The 27,076-nt window shown below is 33.1% G+C and overlaps 1 non-coding gene across 1 annotated transcript; it reads right to left on the bottom strand.

The window, feature by feature from the left end:
• Positions 1 to 9,223: 9,223 nt before the first annotated feature.
• Positions 9,224 to 9,331, bottom strand: LOC141625406 (small nucleolar RNA R71). The gene has a single exon (XR_012535189.1). It is a non-coding gene; the product is annotated as a small nucleolar RNA R71 (small nucleolar RNA).
• Between the last annotated feature and the right edge of the window lie 17,745 nt (positions 9,332 to 27,076).

The following is a 27,076-nucleotide window of genomic DNA, read 5'->3' as shown; positions in this document are numbered from 1 at the left end:
TTTTTAACTTGAAAGATGCTCGCACTGTTATCACATAACTTTTGATAAAGTCATTGGTAGAGGAATCTACTCTCATTCCCTACGTTGACCATTTTATCACAATTTACTTAGATTCCTTTTGTAGAATTTGCAATGCGCCAAACTAAAAACACTTTTCTAGTCTCTTACTCCTAACTAATAAGACATCCTAGGATTTCAAAAAATCCTTTTTGGTTTGGAAACTAAAGTTTGTGCAACCCTTCAACACGTAACTTAGTTTATCATCCAAACAATCGAACAAATCCTCAATTGTTCTTTAAGGCTTTCACAAGACCATCTTATGAATTTACTTGTTATTGACTTATTATGCTCCAAGCATATGGTTCATCGCAGCTTGTGCGTCTGTTGGCATACATGATCATTCTAATGACGGAATCATTAGCAATCGATTTCATGTGATCAACAACTTAATAGGTTCAGTGAACGACCATGACTCCATCATAGTAGTTCCACTTTCATCACCATGAATAACCTATTCAACCTTTTTGATTTTAAACAAATTTAAAAGATATTATCATCATAAGACACTTAACTCTATGCCAATATTCTCTACATAGATTCAGAAATCTTAGAATATATTGCACCTTTTCCTAGTCTCCCAATCACTCTTTCACAGAAGAGAGCATTGGTACATTATTCTCAATAAGTAATATGTTATCAACATATAAGACATGGAAAAATAATTCTAGCTCCCACTTAACTTCATGTATAATCATGATTCTTCAATCATGTGAATGAACCCATTCTCAATTATCACATGAACGAAAAGTATAATCCTTTAGTGCTTACTTAAGACCATTCTGGGATCACTTAAGAAAGCTACGCCATAATATGTTAGGATTCTTAGATTTTGATCTAAGGCTTTGTGTTCCAAACACATTCCTTTTCTAAATTCCCATTTTAGAAAAGCGAATTTTTAATATCATTTGCCATTCCTCAACAAAATGAAATGCGGCGATTCCTAACATAATTTATCTTGACCAACATCTTCATGTCGATCTATGCACTTAGGTACTCTAAAGCTCTATTTACCTTTAAGGAGACCCTCGCCTTAAAGTAAATCTACTCTTGAGTAACAATCTTTGGATTGTAATGCTATGGCTCGTTTGTAACAAGATCGATTTGGGATAAGGTCATTATACCATTACTTTTGAAAAGCAATATTTCTAACAATAAGACATGTGTGCTATACTCTCACTCTATCTTTATAGATTTATTGTTCCATTACTTTCACAAAGTAACACAATAACTATAAGACATGTTTGTTAGTTACAATCTACTTCCACTCTATCTCTTAGAAATACACCTATCTTCTTAAAAGATAGCTTTGTGAGTAACAAACATTTATGGTGAAGTAATTCGAAGTTCGTCTAGACTGATGAATTTGCACATAAAAGACCAGCTCTATCATGGCAGCTTGATTCATGTCATATGCCAGTCTGATCCATGTCATATGTTAAATAGACTCTCTATTTCAGGTATCTCCTGGTTGACCATCCGTTTAGAATTACTTGTCCGTTTTGGATTGCAAATTCCCAAAATTGAGTTCAATAACTCAAACCGACTCATATTAGTTTGATCTTATGGGTAGTGACACTAGGTCATAATCCATATTTAATAAATCAAATTCATTACTTAGATATTTGCAACTACGATCGGATCGTAATGCTTTAGTACTTTGTTCAATTAGTTCTCTACGTCATTTTAGAAATTCTTTTTTTTTTTTTGATTCCGAGGGGGTTGAATCCCCCCCGGGCCCATGCATTCCCGCACCACCACATGGACCATGTAAGCCATCCCCTTCGGGGACTACAGTGGCAAAGTGATCCTCGCCCCAGCTGGTAGTCGAACCCGGGACCTCTCAACTCCTGCATTTCTACTTAAATCATCGGTAAAAGTGACGAAGTAGTCATAAATTCCTCTTGCGGTGATGCTCATTAGAACACATACATCGGCATGTATTAGTTCTAACAAATCACTTGCTCATGTCCCTTTACCACTAAGTGGAGTACAAATCATTTTGCAAAGGAGACAAGATTCGCATATTCCATATGATTGAAAATCAAATGGTCCATTAAATCTAGTCGACACTAGCTTTTTAATGCGTTTCTTATTTATGTAACCTAATCGAAAAAGCCAAATGTACAAATCATTTGGATTACTAGTTATGAGTCTTTTGGATTTGTATGTTATAGATATCTTTAGTTGAGTTGTAAGTGTCTAAAACATGAATACCATTGATAAAAGTGGCTTGGCTCACGACCAAGTCATATTTCAACAAAGTACAGCAATCCTTCTATGTCTAACATAGAAATGGTAATAATTTTTTTGGACAAAATGGATACATAATAACAATTATGTAAATTACAACTCAAAGCTATTAGTTAAAACAAATACATAAGTCCCTCTTGAAGTGGCGGCTACCCTAACTCCATTTCCTTGTCGGAGATTTATATCATTCTTGTTTAGCTTTTCCACATTTCCAAGCCCCTGAATACAATTACAAAGGTGAAAACCACAACCGGTATCCCATACCAATGTTGAGGTGGATGTATAATTTATATCAATAACGATTTCGGAAGAAATAGTACCAAGTGGAGTGACAAGTCCAGCTTTGATATCTCCCAATCACTTTGGGCAATTTCGTTTCCAATGGCCCATGACATTACAATAATGACATTCTTCGTAAGATTGGGCACCTTTCTTGGTCTTGGTTGTGGTAGTCTCACTATCCATTTCCAATTCATTATCAGGTTTGGGTCTCTAACCCATCTTTGCCTTTCCTTTAATAATACCATCACTCCTTTCAGTTCCAAGAACATTCTTGCTAGAACTCTCACTGAATTTAATATTTCTCCTAGTTTCTTCAAACAAGGATGCCATGGATTTAGTGAGATTTTCTTCATAAGGTTTTCTTACCAAAGAAGTAGGCATAAATATTGGAGTGGGAGGTGTGGAAGTGGTAAAGTAGCAAATATTTCCATCCTGACCAATGCCAAAGCGTAATTCTCTAATCGTATCATTGTCATACTCGGAGCACTTTTCATCGAATGATTGGAGCCATGAATTAATGGTGATTGGTGTAAGAGTATTAGATGAATCCGTTGCGAATAAATAACTACAAAAACGGAAATGAAGGAAATAATAAACATCCATCGTTTTAATAATACTTGTAAACATGTATTGCATTTTTATAGTGATCTCTACCCAACTATTATAAATGATTCCGAGATCCAAATTCATATTAACTCGGGCACGGTGAGCCGATTCATCCCTTATCAATATAATTCGGTGGATTAACTCTTTAATCGATTCTACTTCTAGAACTCTCGGTCGATAAAAATTACTTTAATATTTATCTTTAGCCCGGAACACATGCGACTACGGTCAAGAATACTTCCATTGAGCTCAATCCAAATTTCGATGTAATAACATTTTATTACCCACTTACCCAACGTAACAAGTTTAGTACCCCGGTGAGCCGAGCCTACTCCCTCATGAAATTGGGACTCATGGTTTCTACTATTTGGTAAGGCTAATTCTCAATTATTATTTAGTGAGTAGTCTTGTCAATTTATTATCTATCACGTTTTAAGTGAACTAAAGCGGTGAACTACGATAATTATAATTGACACGGTCGATGACTCGATATGATATGCATATGTTGTTATGGCGATTTGGCAATGCATGCAACATATTAAAATAAATGCAAAGCAATAATAATAAATTCCTAATATGGCCTTCCTAAAATAGAAAATCAAATATCTATTACATATTCGGAAATCAACTCCTTTGGTCCCTTGAATCTTCAAGTGCCACGCCTCCCAAGAACATCGTCTTCGTCGGAACACCTTTCTGAATGGCACCGTCTTGAAGAATTTCATAATTACAAATAATAATAAAAATACAAAATTATTCCTATTATACATTTGTAAAATGGAAAAACTAGTAAAAATAAAAGTGATACGAGATCACATTAAATTGAAAACGAATCAATATTCCCTTTCATTACGGGTAATATCGATTAAAACTAAGGTCGTACTAGATAAAATTACATAATTCAAAATTATATAAATAAAAGACATTCAACAATTGAAATATGCAACATTATAATATGTGTCTGTCATGCCAAATTATGTGCCAAATCGCCCTATTTACCTTATATCGATTATACAACCCGGTTTTATGGAAATGCGTGATAATAACTTCTTAAAATCACAAATTAACATTTAAATCACATTTAAGCTCAAGTTCATTATCCTAACACTCTTAGAACTCAAAAATTATTCATCACTCAATTTTTGACAATAATTCAACCTGGTTTAATTATATGCTCATTTTTTACCTTAAAATCATAACATTTATGAAATAAATTCAAATTAAATTACAATAATTTCAAAATTTGAATATTAAATTTTTGAACATTCTCGAATTATTCCTTTACACTCATAATATCAAAAATCATTGTTAAAACTTTTGAACTAATTTCGAGAAAATAAAGTTGTAATTTATCGGTTTTATCTCATAAAACATCTAAAGTATCCAAAAATTAATCCAATCAATTTTATAACTTTAGATCTGATAAGTGGGATATTTATGCAACCTAAACTAATTTTCTCATACCATGCAATTCGTTTTAGCTATTTATGCTAAAATAGTCACTATTTATGCCATTTTTACACTAAAAATTCATAAATCATGCTAAATGAGATCATTTCATCTCAAAATTTACATACACTGTGTAAATCATGCTTGTGACAAGATATTAAAGTTTCATGTCCTGGTTCGAAGTTTAACTATTTTTAACCATTTTACCTCTTTTAATCCATTTTTATCTCATAAAACTCATAAATCATGCAATATTAATCATATTTATACGAGATTTTACACACAACTTGTAAAATATGCATGTGAGGTCATATAAAATTTTCAAGGTCAGAGAGTAAGTTGAACCACTTTTAGTCATTTAACCTCCATTTATGCCATTTTTATCACATAAAAATCATAAATCATGAAATATTAATCACATTAATATAATATTTTACATGCAATAAATAAAATATTTATGTGAGGCCATACTAAAAAATCACGGCCAGTAGTGAAGCTTAACTTATTTTACTGAATAAAAGTTCATTTTACTCATAAAAATGTAATTATTTCGTTAAAAATCAATAAAATGAGCAATAAAATACCATAAATCATAAAAATGACCTAAAAACATTTTACGACCAGAATATATAATATGCATCATGATTTCGTGACTTACTTTTATAAATCACAAGTTTTTAGTTTTATATGTTAACATTTTAACTCGGAAAAACAACAACCGATTATGCATGCAACATCCTATGATCTGATACCACTTGTTAGGTTTATTTACCTATTATTAGACTCTTCTAATAGTGAAATAATTAAATTCTTAATTTGTGTTCTTTAGATCTAGTGCATGCATAACAAAATAAGAGATTAATAAGAAAAACAATGTCCCTTACATTGTAATTTTCGGATTTATGGGCACAAGTAAGGTCTCCTACCTTCACTTGTTCTTGAGCTATGATGAGTATTAGGATGATCCTCCAAAACTCTATATTAAGAGCTCTCCTTTTGATTGCACCCAAGATTTAACCCTTATCACTACTAAATAATATTTGCTTGATATTTATTTAGTAATCTACCTTAAAATTGATTACTAATACTCATATATTACATTAATAATATTAATAATGTGATTGAACAATTTATGTGATTTCTAAAACATTTTACAGAGATTGTGAGAGAGAGAGAGAGAGAGAGAGAGAGAGAGAGAGAGAGAGAGAGAGAGAGAGAGAGAGAGAGAGAGAGAGAGAGCAAAAACATGTACAATGAATTATGAATGCATGTAAGAGTAAAAATAAGAACCAAAAACTCCCCATAAGTGGAGTGTGGCCGGGTATCTAGAGGCCAAAAGAGGGCATATTGCTTTTTCTTTTACTCTTACCGAAATGTAGGTATGTAATAATAGGTAGAGTAGGTTCAATTAAATTATTTTTATGACATAAAATAAATCACCCACTAATTCCTATCACCCTCCATTTTTTCGGTCATTTGTATAAAATGGACCTCCATTTTATTTTGTCATTTGTCACACAATATATCACATGTAGTATGTTACATGTTATTAATTAATTTAATGCATATTTATCAAATAAATATCATTTTATAAATTAATTAAATTACATACAAGAAATTGACTAGTGATTCTTGATCACATAAATAAAATGCGTCATATAATTATAATTCACAACATCTTGTAATTATAATTAATCATTCATTCTTATCTCAATTGTTTCACAAACAATAATCAATTTTAGTAAAGTATTTCAATTACTAAAATAAATCTTATTTAATCCCATTATAATAAGATATAAACATTCTCTCTCACCCAAATTGAATTGTTCAATTTTTAAGGAATTGATTAACTTGTATCGTCATACAATTAATCAACTTAACAGATAAGGGCATCATCCTTTAGGTGTGACCTTAAGGGATGAACTGACCACCACCGTCCTACAACAGTAACGTCAAAATCTAGCAAGCCAATCGTTACCGATTAATGTTGATCAGTTGACTATTTAATTTATCATCCCTTTCGTATTCTTAATATGAGATTTAATTTATCATCCCTTTCGTACTCTTGCTAATTGGTTTATACTAATTTGGTCTCCTACCAAATTAGTCTTCTTAAAGAAATTTCCAAATGCCCCAAAAACCCTAGATCTAATTGCAAGATCTACTCCTTAAGGATTTGTACCAAGGAAATACTCTTAATACAAATATTAATTTAGTTACTATAAATTAATATTTATATCCTTAAAAATACTAATATTATGTGATTACTACTTCTAGTAATTTTAGGAATAATATTAGAGATTATGTGAGAGATATCTAGTGTGTTCAAAACTAAGACTAGAGAGATAAGTTAATCACCAAGTGAGTAACTTATCAAAAAAGAATTGTATAAAATAAGAAGGAAAAACCTCTCATTTTTCCTTAGGGTGGCCGGGTAGGTGGAAGGGGGGAAGAGTGCCTAATGCATTTTGTTGTTTCTCTTCTCAAGAATAATAGGCATGCAACCCTATGATTAGTAGGTAATCATAGTGCCTCCCACTAATTAAATCAACAAAACACAATTAAACCCCATAAACCTATTTACACAGCTCAGCCACTTAAACTGGGTCCATTTTAAGTTTGTCAAATGTTAAATTGTAAAGATTATGAACCTACTCCTTATAGTTCATGGGCATGGAGGAAAATATGTGAGGTTAAAAAGCTGTTCAAAGAGGGTTATACTGCTGACAAATGGAGAGGGACTGCTGAGGCTTACACTATATCTGATGGTTACAACTGGTTATTGAATGAGTCTAATCAGAAGGTTCCTTGGGCTAGGATTGTTTGGAATAGGTACAATTTACCTAAATGGAGTTTTATTATGTGGCTCGTACAGCATCAAAGATTGCTGACTCTAGACAGATTAAGGAAAATGGGATTGGATGTGCCTACTGAATGTTACCTTTGTGGCATGGAAGCAGAGACTCATATGCATCTCTTTAGTATCTGCATTTTATCAAACGTTGTTTTCAGCTGTTATCATCCTGGCTACAAATCCCTATGAGTAATCTTTTAGCTACTGAATGCATACTGAAGCTTAGAAGACTCTCTGTGTTGGTAAGACAAATTATACTAGCTGCTATAGTTGGTGTTCATTATGGAGTTTGGAAAAGTAGGAATACTCGCAGAATTGATGGATATGTTATGAATCCTGCTCATCTTGTGAGACTGGTACAAGTTGATTGCAGAAGACGAGTTGCAGGAGAATTTCAAGGAACTATGACCAGTTTTGATAAGAATTGGTGTAGAGATCATGGTCTGATCTGAAGTTTTTTTATATATATACATGTTACTACATAGGTTTTATCTTATTTGTATATGAAAATATAGCATGTAGTGGAAAAACATTGTACTGGGTGCTTTGGTTGGAATGAATATTACAAACATTTCACCTAAAAAAATGTTAAATTGTATAGTGTGACATATTGGTCATGTTACTAGGCATGTAATTTAAATAATGCATTTTTAACTTATTAAAAATCATTATATAAATGAAATAAATCACATACAAAAATAACTTAGTAATTCACATTTATAATTACTGAAAATGGGTCATAGAATTATAAACCACAACTACTTGTATTTATAATAAACAATTCATTGTTATATTAATTGTTTCATAAACAATAAATAACCTAAGTAATAAAACAATTTATTTACTTAGTACGAATCTTATTTAATCGAATTACAATAAGATACGTATTATTACTCAGAAAATCATTTGTTCAAATTTAAGGAATGAATCAACTTGTATCGTCATACAATTAATTAATTAATCAATTAAGAATGTTTCCCTAGAGGTATGACCTTAAGGGATCAACTGATCACCACCGTCACACGACAGTAATGTCAAACTCTAGTCAGCTAATCATTACCGATTAATGTGGATCAGTTGACAATAAAATGTTACATTCCCTTATGTATTCTTAATATGAGATTTAAACATGTGATCGCATTATTGTCAAGGACACATACTCCAACAACAGATTATACCTTTTGATCCCGAGCCAGAAAAGACTTTTTGGTACAGACACAAATTTCAAAGAGAAATAAGTCTGGTGGAAGACTTGAGTACACTTGACTAGGAGCGGTTTACTTTCGCAAAAGATTCGTCCTTTGAAGAACACTTATTTCTGCACCCGTTACTCCTACAACATTAAATATGCCGACCTTGGCAAGTCATTCCGAACCCACGGTTGATTCTATTCCTAAAGATTTCAAGCTCCCTACCACTGATAAAGGGACTTTTGAGATGAAGCCTTCCTATATAAGCCTAGTAGAGAGAAATTTATTTGAAGGAAAAGCTGGAGAGGAGCCCGCCAAGCACATGGAGAAATTTGTTACATATTGTTGTTCTATTCCTTTGACTTCAGGGGTGACTCAAGATCAAGTCAAACATACTTTATTTCCTTTCTCCCTGAGAGATGATGTAGTAGAATGGCTACGTGACTTGGATATGGAGGCTGATTCAATCACTAACTGGACTTCATTAGCTCTTGCATTCTACAAGAGGTATTTTCTACCGCATAAAACTAATGCTCTTAGAAGCCAGATTACGTGTTTTACACAAGGTCCTACTGAAGACCTTAATGAAGCCTAGTTTCGTTTCAAAAGGCTAGTTCGATCCATCCCCCCATCATGGCTTCCAGATTTTGTTTCTTTACAACCAGTTTTACAACGGGTTATAATACGATCACAGAGCTTTGCTTGATTCATCTACCAATGAAAGATTGCATGATAATACTAATGATGGTAATGCTTGGAAGTTGATTGATTAGATAGCTACTTACACTGCTTAGAATGGTAACCCCAGAGGAAGTAAGAGAGGAAGTGGTTCAGACAATGCTATTGCGGCACAACTGGAGGCTTTAACGGCTCAAATAGCCGAGTTGAAAACTACTCGGTCTTTGGTTAATAAGCAAGAAACGGTTCATGTGGTTCAACAAGAAGTGTCCTATGAGAGATGTGGGATACATGGCCACACTGCAACCAAGTGTATGAGTACCATTGAACAGGTACATGCTTTCCAGACTTTCAAGCAAGGTACTCCTTATTCTAACTTATTCCCTGAAAGGAGTCAGAATGTATTTGCTCAAGCCCCGCCGCATAATGCTTATATTATTCCTCCAAATCGTGGTAATCAACAGATGCAACCTCCTCCTCAAGCTCCAAGTAATGAGATGGCTGAGATGAAAGCTCTTTTGCAACAAAGTTTGATGATTCAACAAAAGCAAACGTCTCAGATTTCCGAACTAATGGCTCAGAACAAGATGTTGGATACTCAAGTTTCTCAAATGGCGGCTCAAAATCCTTCAAAACAGTCCGACAATCTTCCTCCTCAAGGTAAACAAGCACATGAGCAAGTTAATGTTATTTCTTTGAGGAGTGGTACTACTTATCAAAGTCTGGATGTGCCCATTAATGAAGATGAGGTTCCTTATATGCATCCTAAGGGATTGGGCAATCTCGAGTTAAGCGATGACGAGGAAGTAATTGTCGGAGTGTCCCCGACAATAATGCGATCACAATTGTCGATCATGATGATCACATATTTAAATCTCATATTTAAGAATACATGAGAGAAATTAATACTTTACAGTCAACTGGTCCACACATATCGGTAATGATTGGCTGAATAGAGTTTGACATTACTGTCGTACGACGGTGGTGATCAGTTGATGCCCTGAGGTTATACCTATAGGGTAATACTCTTAATTGATCATTTAATTAATCGTATGCCGATACGAGTTAATTAAATTGCTTAAAATTGACGGATGATTTTGTGAGTAAAATTAACGTGTCTCATTGTAATTCGATTAAATAAGATACGGTCTAAGTAATCGAATTGTTTTATTACTTAGATTAATTTATTGTTTACGAAACAATTGAAACAGATTGAATAATTTATTATAAATACAAGTTGTTGTAACTTATAATTCGATAAACCATTTTGGTACAAGTAATTGAGAATTACTAGTTAATTTTGTATGTGACATATTTTATTAATATGTTGATTTTTAATATGTTAAAAATACATTATATTGTGACATGTCATGTAACATGTGACATATGACAAAATTGACAAATGACAAAATCAAGTGAACCTTCCATTTTATGTATGTACCGAAATATGGAAAGGGGGCAAGGATTTATATTGTGTTGCTTATTTTAAATGGAAACACAATGATTATACTCTACTCATAGACATGCATTAGTTTGTCTTGGGAAGAATGTGAAGCTCATGCATTGGCCCTCTACCCTTCCCTCCACCCGGTTTTTGCATAAGAAAAGCCAAGAGTTTTTCTCTTATTATTCAACCATTCACTACATAATTTTTTAGTGTAAGAAAAATTAAGAACTCTCTACAATTTGTGAAATATTTTAGAGAAAGAAACACTCATAAAATCCTCTCCTCTTAACCGAAAAAGAAGATAACAAAAATCTAATTTTTGTGTCAAGTTTAACTAAGATTTTAATTAACAGTAGATCATATTAATTATTATTATTATTAAGGGTGTTACTTTCGGTATAATTCCTTAGGAGACATTCTCCACTTGAATCTTGTTCTTCCACCTTTTGAAAGCTCAAAAACTAGTAAGAAGGTGAACTTACTAGTGCCCATATTCCGAAATCATCAATGTAAGAATTGATTTTCTCCTTATACTTGTAATTGTTTTGCATGCATAAGATCCGATTTAATTTTATGACTAAATTAAACTATCATACTATGTATATGTAAATATTTGAGATTAATGAATCCTAACAAGTGGTATCAGAGCACAAGGTTGTTGCATGCAAAATCGGGTTTGTTTTTCCGAGTTAATTAGTTAACAAATAAAACTTGTTATTTAGGATTTATGAAGATAAATCATGAAATAATTTTGCATGTTACAAGTTTCTGGTCCTAAAATTTTTTTGGGATAATTGGGTTGATTTATGTATTTTATTGTTCATTATATATATTATTGGCATTAAAATGTGATTTTTATGAGAAAAATGTCATTTTTGGACGAAAAATAGCTAAACTTCGATTTTTTCAGTGATTTTTGGTTATGTTTTCACATATATTATATACTAGTTTCATGTTACATTTCATGAAAAACTAAGTTATTTTGCATAAAATATGAATTTTATGAGTTTAAATCGAATTTAAAGGGTTTATTAGGTTAATATGAGTTATATTTCGAATCTGGTCATGAAAATTTTATATGTTGTAACATGCATTTTTACTCAGTATGTGTAAAACTCTTAGATGGTTTGAACTTTTTTTTATGATTTATCAATTTTTGAGTAAAAATTCAATAAATAGTGACTTAAATTAGCCTATAATGCTAAAACATATTTCATGACTAAAGAAAAACGTCATATGTTGCATTTTATCCCATATTTCAGATCTAAAAGTGAAAAGTTGATTAAAATTAATTTTCTCATATTTTAATGGTTATATTTGATAAAACCGATAAACCGCAACGATGTTTTTTCTCGAAAAAAAAATTTCGAAATTTTTAACCTAAGTTTTGAACATTATGAGTGTCATGGTATTTTTCCAGAATGTTCATGAGTTTGAATTTCAAATTTTGAAATTATTATAATTTAATTTGGAGTTTATAATATAAAAATGTATATTTTTTGGGTCCATTATGAACAATATTAAGAAATCAAGTTGAATTATTGTCAAAATGTTAGTGAAAATTAAGTTTTGAGCCCTAAGATGGTTGGGGTAATTAACTTGAACATAAATATGAATTTATGTAACATATTGTGATTTTAACAAGTTATAATCACGCAAATCCATAAAAACCGATAAAATATACGATATCTATAAATACTATTAAAAGGCTAGCCTAAAAATGACACATAGACAATGCCACATTGGATGAAAAAAAACCACGTATACAATAACATGTGACTTGGCAAACTAATATGACGTGGATTATCCAATTTATTATTATATTGCATTAATTTAATTCACTTATTTACTTTAAAAATCCATCCATATTCCATTAGATTTAAATTTAATTAACTCAAAAAAAAACTACAATAAAAAAATACGTATTAACTATAAGTTAATAATTTCAAGATATTTCATATGGAGTACTATTATATGTATTCGAAATAAAAAAAAATTGAATACATAAGAAATTAAGAACGAAGAAGAATAAATGAAGTTGAAAACAAAAAAAATTGTATTGTCACTAATTCACTACTTTTTTTTAAAGGCATTAACTCACTATTATTGTTACTATAACTTTGTTGTATATAGAAGATGTTTTACAGAACTAATTAATCGATAAATAAGTATTAACGATCATATAAAATATTTTCTTAGGAAAATGTAAAATATATGAAAAGGAAAATATTTATTTAATTTAAGTAATTTACAAACAAATCCTGTAAATACTTGTGAAATTAAACACTAATAATAGAATTTTAAAAGGGTAGAAATACCGTATTTAGTTCATGAAATTATTTCACGTAAAGGATAAGGTTTTGGAAAATATAAAATATATGGAAAAGAAAATATTTATTTAATTTAAGTAATTTACAAACAAATTCTGTAAATACTTAAGTAAATCTATACAATATAGTTAAAAGGCTAGATTAAAGCATTTAATTTAATTTCACATGGCATTAGCATTTAATATTTTATACCCCGTTAATTTCCATTAATTTTTATTGACTGTTTAATTATTATTTATTAATTATTATTAGATTATTGGTTATTTGATATGATTCTTAAAAAAAAAAAATTGAATGATTACTAAAAGTCCTTACAAAAAAGTCATTACATATTGTGTAAAATACAAATAAAGAAAATCAAAAGACAACATTAATATTCTTAAACTAAATGTATATATTAAATATTTGATGAGCTAAAAAAACCAAAAAAAGATGTAATTTACCAAAATTCACATAAAAGTTTCATAATTTACAATTATATTTCACATTTTAATTGAAATTTTTGGAAGAGAACATAGATGTTAGTGAATCGGCTAAATTTTTTCATATTAACACAATTCATAAAATTAAAGTATATATTTGTTTATTTCTTTAAAATCTATATAATAAATAGTATAAAAAGGCTAACATTGAGTACACTTTTAAAAGACATTTGATATAACCACATGATTTCAAGAAGCCATATTACAAGTCTCATCATATCATCATTATTGTCTTTTATGTCCCCTAATATTTATTCTTACAATTACAATATTAAAAAAAATTAAAGAAGACAACAAACTTTTTATCTTCTTCCACTTCAATACTTTATTCAATTCACCACAAGCATTTAACCATACTTTTCATATTCTTTCTCCATAACTCATTTCTCAAGTTTCTTTATAATGATTCATATTTTTAGTTTACCTTAAATCTTTTGATGATATTATGACTTCTTAATTACCACTTTTTTTTCTTGAGATGATAATGTTTATTCCATGAGGACAACAATAGACATGCATTTTTATTATAATTTTTTATCAGCCTACAGCTCATTCGTTTTTTTCATGTTCTCTTTTCCATTATAAAATTTTACTATATTGGTCAAACTTATTTGATAATATTTTAAATATACTCGGTATATCTTATGCAATTTTGTATTTTGTTTACAATTGATTTTGGCATAATACTAATTTGTACAATTGATTGAATTTTCAGGAGCATGACATACCTGGAGATCAATACGTGCAAATGACAATCGACAAGTATGTGGATTTTTTAAGAGGTAGCATAGTATTTCTCATTTTTGTTTTCTTGAAATTTCTTTTTTTGGGAGATTTTTCTATTTTAATTATTAATACAAAACTCATTTGATAATATTTTACATATACTTGGTATATCTTATGCAATTTTGTATTTTGTGTACAAATAATTTTGGCATAATACTAATTTGTACAATTGATTGAATTTTCAGGAGCATGACATACTTGGAGATCAATACGTGCAAATGACAATCGACAAGTATGTGGATTTTTTAAGAGGTAGCATGATGTTTCTCATTTTTTTCTTGGAATTTCTGTTTTTTGGGAGGTTTTCCTATTTTAATTATTAATACATGACAATCGGTGAGTACAGACTACAATTTAAGAATTATCAATTTTTTTTATTTTGGTTATTAGTTCAATATCAGTTAACACGATATTTGATGTTGGAGGATGTGTTCATATGGATGATCAAATCTGAAGCTCGTGAATGGAGTAATCACCATATTGAGGATGTATTTTTATGTCGTTGACATTTTAATTGATATTAGCCTATCTATTTTTGTTCCAATAATTATGCTAAGGTTTTTAGCCTATTAGTTATTCTTGGCCTTTTAGTTGTAGTGATAGTATCGACACAACATTGACGGATAATCTTACAAGAGGAAAAAAACCATCAAATGATAATTAAATTTGAAATGGAGAGACACGTATTCAATGTATTCAATTACTATATTAGTCTTACTTCATTCACTTTGTTAGACTATTTTTCTTTTACCTATTGAAGGAGAAAAACTTGACCGCCTTTGGTAAATTGGCGGTTAAGAAAATCTTCAATCTCCGGAGCACCAATATCTTGAAGTTACGTAATACATAACCTATGTATAAGTATTAATCATTGATTTCTATATAAACAACTTATGTCTATATACATGTATTTAGACTATTTAATTTGAGTATGATGAATTGAGAATGCAGATCATTACTGAATTTACGAGTTAGCACAAATTATGAATCATCAGAGCAATGAGCAACGTCATTCGTTCAACATATACATTCAAAAAAACTCTCTACTAAATGCCTAAATCCCATTAATTTACTAGGTTGTTAATAGAGGAGAAGAAGAGTTACTCATGATTAGATTTTTTTTTGTATCTTTTACAAAGACCCACATTTTAACGATAAATACAATGCCTCTATTCCCCACTAATCTCATATTATTATTGTTTATATTACCGTGTTATTATGTTCAATCTCATAATTTCCATCCTATTTTATCGTCTGCAATGTTTCCAAATCAAAATTTGTTTTATACAAGTAGTATTAATAAAAAAAAAGAAAATTTGTATAGGACCCGTGATTTTTCACGGGTTTCAAAACTAGTTGGCTCTTAAAAGGCGATTTAACTTAGTATGGCCTTAGTTTTAATTGGTATTACCTGAAATGCATGAGAATATCGATTCGGTTGTAATTATTGTGATCTCGTATCACCGTTTTGTAATTTAATAGATTTATTTTTTTATTACAAATGTATAATAGGAAATTATGCAATTTTATTTATTATTTTGTAATTTCACGGAGTTTCCATGAAGACGGTGTTACCTCGAGATGCGTGCCAAGACCGAAGTTCAAGGGACCAAGGAGTTGGTTTCCGAATTTGTAATAGTTTATTAGATTTAATATTTTAGGAAGGCCATACTAGGACTTTATATTTATGCTTTGTACTTTCTTTATATGTTTGCATGCATCGCTAAATCGCCATAACTAAACATGCATTTTATTTAATCGAGTTGTCGACCGTGTCAATTATAATTGTCGTAGTTCACCGCTTCAGTTCACTTAAAACGTGATATATAATAAATTGACATGACCTCTCGCTAAATTAATAATTGAGATTTAGCCTTACCAAATAGTAGAACCCACGAAACCCAATTTCATAAGGGAGTTAATTCGGCTTCACCGTAATAAAAACCTTGTAACATTGGGTAAGTGGGTAGTAAAATGTTATTACTTCGAAATTTGGATTGAGCTCAACGGAAGTATTCATGACCGTAGTCGCATGTGTTCCGGGCTAAAGATAAATATTAATGTAATTTTATCAACCAAGAATTCTAAAAGTAGAATCGATTAAAGAGTTAATCCACCGAGTTATATTAATGAGGGATTATCCGGCTTCACCGTACCCGAGTTAATATGAACTTGGATCTTGGAATCATTTATCATAGTTGGGTAGAGGTCACTAGATAAATGCAATAAAACTTGTTTAAATTTAAATTATTTACAAATATTATTATTAAAACGATAAATGTTTTATTCCTTCTATTTTATTTTGTTGACCGCTTTTATTTCTCAATAACAAATGGCCGCACCAAACACCAACGCAAACACTCTCACTAATGTTTCATAGCTCCGATCCTTTATGGATCGATGTAAACTTGAAAAGAATGGATCAAATTTCTCCGATTGGGATGCCCAACTCAAATTAGCCGCTCAAGGTGACGACAAGCTTCGTTACCTCATTGAGGCCTCTCCACCCGAACCTAATGCTAGGTCAAGTGCCGCCACTAGGGAAGCATATGAAGCTTACCACAAAGATTCCGCTGCAATAAAAAATGTATTAATATTTGCTATGGAGGCGGATCTCCAAAGGAGAGCCTTTAAGATGGGCCCCGCCTATAAAATCTACTCTAAGCTTGTGACAATGTTTTCACAAACACCGAGGATCGTCCAATATGAGGCGGCCTCGGCATTCTTTGATCTCGACTTCAAAGTGTAATAACCCAAATATTTCTATATTAATATTAATAGTTTTATACTATTTTCTTATATTTTATATAAAGGTTGATCTTAAACAAAATATAATATTTTATTTTTGGGCTGAGTTGGTTTTCTCTAAATTCTGCTAGTCTTACGAACCTCCAATTAGCTTACCATTATTTATTCGTTCTCTTCTTTGCTAACCTATTTCCTAATTTCTATACATGTTCCAATTAATAGCCGTCACTTTGTTAAACTCTATTCCTCATTGCCTATATATAATAACCCATCAATATTATTTCCTATGACTATCAAGTATCACGTATATCGCTAGGAAAAAAATATCCCATAAAGCCTTTGGTCTGCTTTTGCTTATATCGGAGGGTCGTGCTTTTCTTCGTGTCAACATCTTCTCGTGACTGTCGCACTAGATTTTTATATCCAACCTCTATCTGGGCCTTTGTCTATTCTTTGTTTTGAGCAACTCGGGACAAATTCAAGGTAACACGAATCTACCGATCCTATTATAATTATGATTGTTCGGGGTTATATGATTATGTGTAATTTATACATGTTGTATTTATTTAAATTGATTATTGATAATGAATGTAATATTATTTATATAGTAGTTATACTATTTTATTGGTAAGGTAAATAATTTGTGAGATGGGTACAATTTATGCGTGGGTTGAGTTTGATTATTGAGATGGAAAGTTCGAGATTGTGAAAAATTATTTTTTAACAAGGAAATCTAACGCTTAAAGATAAGCTAATGTACCATTGCTCAATTAGGCTATCAAGGTGGAGTTTATTAATATAGCTATGGGATTTAGCAAAGTTCAAGTCAAAAGCTAACAGGGAGTATGTCGGTGTAGATAAGCACAATTGCATGATCCATAGAAGAGTATCCGTGTGATATTTTTATATTAAGTTTGACGTCTTGGATGTATATATTGTGTTTGATTTGTCGATTGTTTTGACCTAGACTCGTGGGTGAGTAGCTTAGAGTATTACTCTAAGTGTTGAGCACGGTTCATTATTGAACCTCTGACGATATTGATATTGAAATTGAAATTGGTTACCGGTATTGAGTTATGAGGCCGTTGTGCCATATTGTGTTTACGGTCCAGAGTGACCCTGGTTATTGAGTTATATTATAAGATTGGAATTGACATTGAGATGGATATATTGTTTCGCGGTCTTATCCGCCAGTTCACTCACCCCTTGTCCTAGTCTTAGGGTTGACGATGAGAATACGATATTTGGTTACTATACTATGAGACGGAGTAATCATTGAGATGGAGTAATGAGTTGAGATTGAGTTAATTACTGGAATTAGAGAGTGTAGTAATATGGAGTAAGTTTGAGTTTGAGATTAGTTTATGGGGAGTGTTTTTATTATTCTCCGTGTTTCTTTTATTTTTACATGTTTGTGGTTCCACGCCATGACCAAAAATTATTCTGCTTCTATTGAGGTATTATCTGTTACTCAGCTTTTCGACTGACGTGTTTTCTCCCTTCGGAGCTACTCGTCATGGGGGTAGTTCCTTTCTGCCTTCCGGTTTTGCTTTCAGGTCTTCCGCTGCTGTTCAAAAAGGATTTTATCTCAAGACAAGATTTTATTTAAAGTATTTGTAAAAGTTTTAGTTCATTTTGTATTATTTTATATTTAAGCGGATTTGTAATAAGAGACTTTGTATATTAATTATAATATTTCTTTATTTCGGCAAGGTTTATATGTAAAAGTTAAGTTTTAATTTAGCCGAAAATTAGGGGTATTACAATTGGTATCAGAGCAGTTTTCTTTCTTGGTTAGGTGTTGAGATCGTCACATCTTAGCACCGCCCTTTTAACTTTTAAAAAAATTTCTTATTTTGAGTTGTCATTTTTTTCCATTTTTAAAATTTTACATTCGAGGACGAACTTTATTTTAAAGAGGGTGCAGTGTAATACAACTCAAATTTTATAGTTTCTTTATTTTCTAAATCCGAACTTCGGGGACGAAGTTCATTTTAAGAGGGGAAGATTGTAATAACCCAAATATTTCTATATTAATATTTATAGTTTTATACTATTTTCTTATATTTTATATAAAGGTTGGTCTTAAACAAAATATAATATTTTATTTTTGGGTTGAGTTGGTTTTCCCTAAATTCTGCTAGTCTTACGAACCTCCAATTAGCTTACCATTATTTATTCATTCTCCTCTTTGCTAACCTATTTCCTTATTGCTATATATGTTCCAATTAATAGTCGTCACTTTGTTAAACTCTATTCCTCATTGCCTATATATAATAACCCATCAATATTATTTCCTATGACTATCAAGTATCAAGTATATCGCTAGGAATTAAATATCCCATAAAGCCTTTGGTCTGCTTTTGCTTATATCGGAGCCTCGTGCTTTTCTTCGTGTCAACATCTACTCGTGACTGTCGCACTAGATTTTTATATCCAACCTCTATCTGGGCCTTTGTCTATTCTTTGTTTTGAGCAACTCGGGACAAATTCAAGGTAACACGATTCTACCGATCCTATTATAATTATTATTGTTCGGGGTTATATGATTATGTGTAATTTATACATGTTAACTCGAAAATAATTAGAACAAACCTTGAGGAGTTTTACTTCCCCAAGGCAAAGAAAGACACAACTAATAACAACTTAAGAAAATCTAAATCAAGTTAACACCGTCCCCGGCAACGGCGCCATTTTTTGGTCGGACTCTCGAGGAGGTTTAGTTTTCGATACTTGTCGTTAGGAGCACCTAGACCAAAACACAATTTATAACTTCACAAACAACTCTACACTTAGTAAAGAGGCAAGTAAAGGTCGGATCCCAAGGGACGGGAATTGAGATGAGATTTTCTATTGCAACTAGTGGTGTCTAAGGGTGTCTCAATTTGGGGTTTGAAATAGAAGATCACTAAACTAAATAGCAATGAAAGTAAACTAGCAAGATGATTAAAAAGGGATGTAAACAATTGATAAAAGGCACTAGGGTGTCATGGGGTCATAGGGGATTCATGGGAATTGATCCTACAAACATATTCTCAAATTATAAGCAAGCAATTATTGTTGTGATGGATCGAGTTGGTTTATATCTTACAATCCTAGGAAAGTTTGGGTCCCGGAGCCGAATCGATTAGATTGTACAACACCTACAAGTCGACTTAATCTTCCCTACTCAACTATATGCATGGTCTAATGAGACTCGAGTTGGTTTATATCTTACAAGTCTCATTGAAAAGATAGGTTATGGGTAAAAAATGCAAGGATTCATAGGCTCGCATTTCATCAAACATAACATGTGCATAAGTTGAGATCACAACAAGCAAGCAAATAAACTATGAAAACATATTAAATTAAGCATGAATCATCCCCCATGTTGGTTTCCCCTAATTACCCATTAACCCTAGCTAAGGAAACTACTCACTCATTATCATGTTGAACATGCTAGCAAGGTTGTCAATCATACCAACAAAGTGAAACATGATGAATAAATGAAGATAATTAACAATAATTAAAAAGATATTAAGAGAATTATACCTACTAATGATTCCAATAATAAAGCAAAGAATAATATAAGTACTTGATGATAGATTGGAAGGTTGTCAATCTCCCAATAATAACCCAAATAATCTTCAATTACCCAAAACAAAGGATGAACAAGAGAGAGATTAAGGAAATGAAACTTGTATTAAAACTTGATTAAATGTTGATTACAAGATTAAAGAGAGATTTGATTGATATTAACTACACTAGAGATTGCTAAGAAGAACATGCTAATCTAATTAGACTAATGGGGTATTTATAGTGGGGATTAGTTACATAAATTAGGGTTTACTAAGGGCTTAAATGACGATTAAGTCCTTGAGGAATCGCCGGTCTCTAGGGAGACTCCGGTCTCCTTTTTGCTAGTCTTAGAAAAATATGCGCATCCTTCCTTGAAGCTTGTAGAAGACGAAATGGCTGTTAGAGAATCCGGGCGTCCAGGGCACGGGACGGGCGGATTCTGGTGATTCTGGACGGGCGTCCAGCTGGGGAAGACGGGCGGATTGTACGTGTTTTGGACGGGCGTCCACAGAGAGAAGACGCTCGGATTGCCCCTCTTGGACGGGCGTCTTGTGGACAATCCGCTCGGATTGTCTTACAGCTTCTTTCTTTCTTCTTTTCTTCCTTTTTCTTCATAAAATCCTTGAGGATTTCCTCGGGGATGCAAGGATCTTTTCTCATCATTGCCCATCTACTATAGTATGTACAAAGGCCTTCTAATCTTGTCTTCTCTTTGATGCTTGGTCGTTGAATTCAATCAATTTAACTTCATTTTGCCATGAAAATGCAAGGTTTGCACTCCTTTCCTACCAAGGACACAAAACCTCAAAGAATATGCAAAACAAAGGACTAAAGACAATAAATGACCCAAATATGCACTAAAAAGTATGGGAACAAGGCTAATTCGGGGACTAAATATGCTCTAATTATGGTCACATCAAACTCCGATTTCATTAGTTCCGAAAAATATAAGTAAAGGAGTTCATTTGTTGCACCAAATATAATGTCATCATCATATACTTATACAACCAACAGTTCATCTGACTGTGACTTTAAGAACAATGTTTTGTCAACGGAGCCCCTTTTAAAACCATTTTCAATAAGAAATTTAGACAATCTATCATACCAACACCTAGGTGCTTGTTTTAAACCATAAAGAGCTTTGTCTAATTTGAAAACATGGTTAGGCAAATCATTGTTCTCAAAACCCGGCGGTTGCTCTACAAAGACATCTTCTTCCAAATATCCATTTAAGAAAGCGGTTTTGACATCCATTTGGAAGAGTTTAATGCCTTTGTGAGCTGCAAAAGCTATAAGTAATCATATGGCCTCAAGTCTAGCTATCGGTGCATAGGTTTCATCGTAGTCAATACCCTCTTGTTGGTTATAACCTTGCACCACTAGCCTAGCCTTGTTCCTTACAATTTCTCCCGAGTCATCAAGCTTATTGCGAAAGACCCACCTAGTACCAATGACGGTACGATTAGGCGGTCTAGGGACTAAGTGCCATACCTCGTTTCTCTTGAATTGATTGAGTTCTTCTTGCATGGCAAGCAACCAGTCTGCATCAGTCAGAGCTACTGTTACATTTGAGGGTTCAATTTGAGAAAGGAAGGCATTGTGGGCACAATAATGAGATGAGCGAGATTGTTGAGGGATGATCTTGTTCGAATTCCCGAGTTGAGATCGCTTGTGAGATTAGAGAGTGGATGAGAGCTTTGATGTTTCCACTTCTTTGGAACAACGGTTTCTTGTTCCCCCTCAACAAAGATCGATCCAGTGATCTGTTTCTTTTTGCTTGGAGTGATCTTCATCATCACTGTTTTGGGTTGATTCAGTTCTGGAGGTGGAGGCAACAGTCGTTGGGTCTGTTGCATCCAGAGAAGAAACAGTAGTAGGTGTGCTACGTGTTCCCCCTGAGCTGCTGACTTCCTTTGAAGGTAACAGTCCCTGTGTCTGTTGCGAGTTAGCGTTGGCAGCTTCTACATCCTCGAACACGAAGTCCTTTCGAACAAGACCAATCTCAAACTCATCGTCATCATCATCGTCATCTTCCACGTTTTGTACCTGTCCAAGCACACTAGATTCATCAAAAATGACATGGATGCTTTCTTTAATCAACATGGTTCGTTTATTGTAAACTTTATAGGCCTTGCTATGATCGGAGTAGCCAATAAATACTCCTTCATCACTACGTGGATCGAACTTATCCAAGTTGTTTTTACCATTGTTATGAACTAAACATTTGCTTCCAAAACATCTAAAATATGAAATATTGGGTTTTCTTCCACGTAGCAATTCATAGGGAGTTTTATTCAAGATACTCCGTATCATGACACGATTATGAATGTAGCAAGCGGTATTTACCGCTTCGGCCAAAAAGTTCTTAGATAACTTACTACATAATAACATTGTTCTAGCCATACCTTCAAGGGTCCTATTCATCCTTTCAACCACACCATTTTGTTGTGGGGTTCTAGGAGCCGAGAAGTTATGGTCTACACCATTGTCATCACAATAAGCACCAAATGATGAGTTTTTGAATTCAATTTCGTGATCGGTTCTTATTGAAACAAGTTTTAAATCAAGTTTGTTTTGAATCTTTCTTAACCAAATTAGAAACTCATAAAATGCCTCATCCTTAGAGCTTAAGAAGAGTGCCCAAACAAACCTAGAGTAATCATCAACAATGACACACACAACGACTACCACCTCTACTCCTAGTTCTCATTGGTCCACACAAGTCGATATGTAGAAGTTGTAAAGGTTGAGATGTACTCACAATTCTTTTGGATTTAAAGGAACTTCTAACATGTTTACCTCTAGCACATTCATCATATACTTTATCAAAATCAAACTTCATGTTGGGAATACCTTCAATTAAGTCGAGTCTTTTAAGGGTATTAAGAGTTTTAGTACTAACATGACCAAACCTTTTATGCCATAACCAAGGATCATTGTTCATTACACTCATGCAAGACATAGTGTGACCGGATAGAGTGTTCAAATTAGTTAAGTACACGTCTTTGACACGTCTTCCTTCGAGTATTAGTTCATTAGTAGTGGCATCAATTATTCGACACATATTAGCACTAAATTCTACAATATTACCCTTATCACAAAGTTGAGAAATACTAAGGATATTATGCTTCAAACCTTTAACAAGCCGCACGTTGTCGACACAAAGTAATGGTGACTTACCAACCTTTCCAATGCCAATTACTGCACCTTTCTTGTTGTCACCAAACCTTACCGTGCCACCATTGTATGCTTTAAGTGAGAGGAATTGGCTTCTATCACCCGTCATGTGACGAGAGCATCCGCTATCCAAGTACCAATTGCGGCCGCCTCTCACCAAGCCCTACACAAGATTAGATTTTGAGTTTAGGAACCCAAACAAACTTGGGTCCCCTTTTGTGATCAACATATCTTACGGTGTCTTTCCTAATCCATATTTGCTTTATTATTTTGTTGTTCTTGTTAATGTCCTCAAATCTTTTTCTACAACCATTGAAAACATGACCATTCTTTCCACAATAGTTTCAAATAATGTACTCGGGAAGACCCATGTATTTCCTTCTTCTAAAATCAGTTTGAGGCCTCTGGATGCAACAGTCAATCTGACTGTTCCATTTGAAGCCCAAACCAGCAACTTTGTTACATCTCTCGGTTTGACTTGTGAGAAAGTTTAACACGGTTTGACTTCCTTCCCATTTTTCAGTGATGTTTTTGGCTTTTACAAGTTCATTGGTCAAGTCATTGACTCTTGAGAGGAGATGCAAATTCTTTTCTTTTTCCCTCTTGAGTTCATCATTGTTTACACTTTCTAAAGACAACCTTTTCTCAACTATGAAGTCATGGGTGTGGTTGTTGAGTTTAGACACGAGATATCCGATCTTTTCTTTGGACTCTTCATACTTAGATGTCATCTCATCAAGACGTTTGCTTAGATCAACGAATTCATCGGATCTATGATGAGGAGTAGATCTAGAAGTGCTACATTCGGGCATACCCTTTTGAAGAAAGGTAAGCCTTTCATGAAGAACCTCTATTTCTTTATTAAGACATGCTACCTCATCTTTTAGACACTTGTTTTCATTGACCAAACATTCAATTTTTTTCTTTGGACTTGTCTAAGTGTTTGTCAGAAGCAACGATCCCAGCATAATCTTTGTTTCTCTTAGGTCTACAATCTCAACCACAAGGTCATAGACTTCATTTTCGAGAGCATCTTTGTCCTTCAAAAGATCATCACGTTCCTTGGTTAGTGAGGAAATTTGCATCACCAAGGTAGTGTTGACATTTTCAAGGTCAGAGACGTCCGTGGGGATCATCCTAAGACGCTCTAGTTCTTTAGTCAAATGTTTGTTTAACTTGTTGACTCTTTTAACTTTATCATAAGCCTCAGAGGTGACAGTGACGCTGTCTGTTGCTTTTAGTTCATTTTTAAGATTAAAGTTCTCTTGAGCGATTTCTTCAATCTCATTTTGCATTACCTCAAGCTTATCATTTTGAAACCGGCACTTATCAAAAAGTTGATCAAGAAGCTTACATACTTTCTCTTTGGAGTAAGTTCTAGCCTTGGTCTTTAGATGATTTACCTCGTTGTCGGAATCGGATTCGAAATCATTGGGATTAGCCATGAGGCATCTTAGGTGTTCGTTTTTTGAGGTTTTTGAGACCTTTTCTTTAAGATGATTTTCAAGACACATTTTAGCCTCTAGTTCCTCATCTTCCTCGGAGTCGGACATTCCCCAAATAGCACTCATGACTCTATGTTTGTAGTCCTTTTTAACCTTTTCTCTTCTTTCCTTTGATTTGATATCATCCCATTTGGGACATTCTTTAATTTGGTGAGATTTATCACCACATTTAAAGCATCCCACAGTGGAGTTAGGTCGTTTCTTAGGAAAGCGTTTTTTCGAGTAATTATTAGTGAACCTTTTGTTTCCTTGACCATTGACTAACCCGGCTAGATTCCTTGTGAACATAGCAAACTCGTCTTCCTTCTCATATTCTCTATCACTTGGAGAGGATGTGAGGGCGAGACTCTTTCCCTTTGAGGACTCACTAGAATGCTTGTCGAGATTAAACTCGTGAGCCATTAGTGATCCCATTAGTTCATGAAGAGATAGGGTTGACAAGTCTTTAGCTTCCTCTATGGCGGTGACCTTGGGTTGCCACTTAGAGGTTAGACTACGAAGGATTTTTCGAATGATGTCCTCGGACTCGAAATTCCTTCCTAGACTCTTAAGCTCATTAATAATACAAGAAAAACGTGAAGAGAAACTATTTATGGACTCGTCCTTTGACATTCTAAACATCTCATATTGTTGCATGAGAAGGTCAACACGGTGTTTCCTTACTTGGGACGTCCCTTCATAGGAAAGTACAAGGGAATCCCAAATAGATTTTGCCGTAGGACATCCAGAGATTCGACTAACTTCCCCCTCACCAACACAACGTTGAAGAATCGACATTGCTTTGGAGTTCTTTTCGGCAAGTTTGAAGTCATTTTCATTGTAATTTCTTTCCTCTTTCGTTTTGGTGAAACCGTTTAAGATATCGGTTTCCTCAATAACAAGAGGTCTATTTTGGATGATGTTCCAACATTGATAGTCTATGCTTTTGATGTAATATTCCATTTTGAGTTTCCACCATCCAAAATTCGAACCGGTAAAGACCGGGATCTTGGAGTGTTTCTCGGAATCCATTACCCACGAATCAAACTCTAAGGCAATTAGCCTCGATCAAGAGCACGAGGCTCTGATACCAATTGTTGAGTTTATGGATTCAAGTACCTAAGAGGGGGTGGGGTGAATTAGGTACTATTTAAAAATTTTAACTTCAACTTTATTAATTTAAAGTGAGTTGTATGAACGAAAGAGATGAAAGAATACTTCGAATAATATTGCAAGATTAAACGAGTATTAAAATGAGTGTTTGCTGAAGTATGAAAATAACAACTGTTCTGACTGTAGCTATTTGTCTCAGTTTATGGAGTACAGACTGAAGACCAAATGTGACAGTATGAGGAACTGTTACTTCGAAAGTTAAGCAAAGCAAAGCAAACAAAATAAAGAGCAGTGGAATAAAACAAAGAAGATCAAACACGAGATTTTTGAATTGGTTCGGCAAGAACTCAAGTGCCTACGTCCAATCTACTTTTTATTGATTTATTTTAGTGATCTACTCCGACTACTAAAAACCCGTACAATAAAAAGACAACAAACTACTCCGGTTGTGACACAAGTTCAAGAACTACTCCGTTCTTAGAACAAGCCAACTCGCAACCTACTCCGGTTGCCAAAGAGTTGAAGACTACTCCGTCCTAAACTCTACACACACACTAAGAATGTTATAAGGATCAAGCTTCC

Source organism: Silene latifolia, chromosome X, assembly GCF_048544455.1.
Source record: "Silene latifolia isolate original U9 population chromosome X, ASM4854445v1, whole genome shotgun sequence".
Classification (NCBI taxonomy): Eukaryota; Viridiplantae; Streptophyta; class Magnoliopsida; order Caryophyllales; family Caryophyllaceae; genus Silene; species Silene latifolia.
Note: the sequence above shows the minus strand (reverse complement) of the source record. Positions and strands in the feature narration are given on the sequence as shown.